At 61.3% G+C, this 610-nt stretch overlaps 1 protein-coding gene across 2 annotated transcripts in view; it reads right to left on the bottom strand.

Moving 5' to 3' along the window:
* PFKFB3 (6-phosphofructo-2-kinase/fructose-2,6-biphosphatase 3) overlaps positions 1–610 on the bottom strand; it is a 73,938-nt gene that overhangs the window by 4,856 nt on the left and 68,472 nt on the right. The gene's annotated exons all lie outside the window — the stretch shown is intronic.

Raw genomic sequence — 610 nt, 5'->3', positions numbered from 1 at the left:
CTATGCCTCACACGTTTGCGAGGGTTCCCGGCTGTCTCTGAGGAAAAGACCGGTTTCCTGAAAACAATCCTAACGCCCAACAGCCGAAACCTCCCAGCCTTTCCCTTGACGCCAACGAGGTGCGGGGAGCCTAAAACCTGCTGGGACCTCCGCGGCGCGTGAGAAAGCAGCCGCTTTCTCTGTGTCAGAAATAACGATGCACGGCCCTGAGCGGGACCTGGAGTCTCACTATCTCTCCAGCTCTGCCCGGTTCTGCCCAGGGAAGGCCTCGCCCCCAGAGAGGAGGTGATGCAGTCACAGCCACCACCGGTGAAGACAGACCCTGGTGACTTCACTTCAGAGGGTGCTCCCTTCTCATGCTCTCCCCCAACACACACACACACCAGACACCCACGTGTGCACACTTGCAGACACACGGACACCCACGCGTGCACACACGCACACCAGACACCCACGTGTGCATACTCGCAGACACGGACACCCACGCGTGCACACATGTACACCAGACACCCACATGTGCACACTCGCAGACACACGGACACCCACGCGTGCTCGCTCAGACACACACAGGCGCACAGCCCCGGGCCTGAGGCTGTCGCCCCCACCCCCG

This window comes from Propithecus coquereli, unplaced genomic scaffold, assembly GCF_000956105.1.
Source record: "Propithecus coquereli isolate 6110/MARCELLA unplaced genomic scaffold, Pcoq_1.0 Scaffold94, whole genome shotgun sequence".
NCBI lineage: Eukaryota > Metazoa > Chordata > Mammalia > Primates > Indriidae > Propithecus > Propithecus coquereli.
Note: the sequence above shows the minus strand (reverse complement) of the source record. Positions and strands in the feature narration are given on the sequence as shown.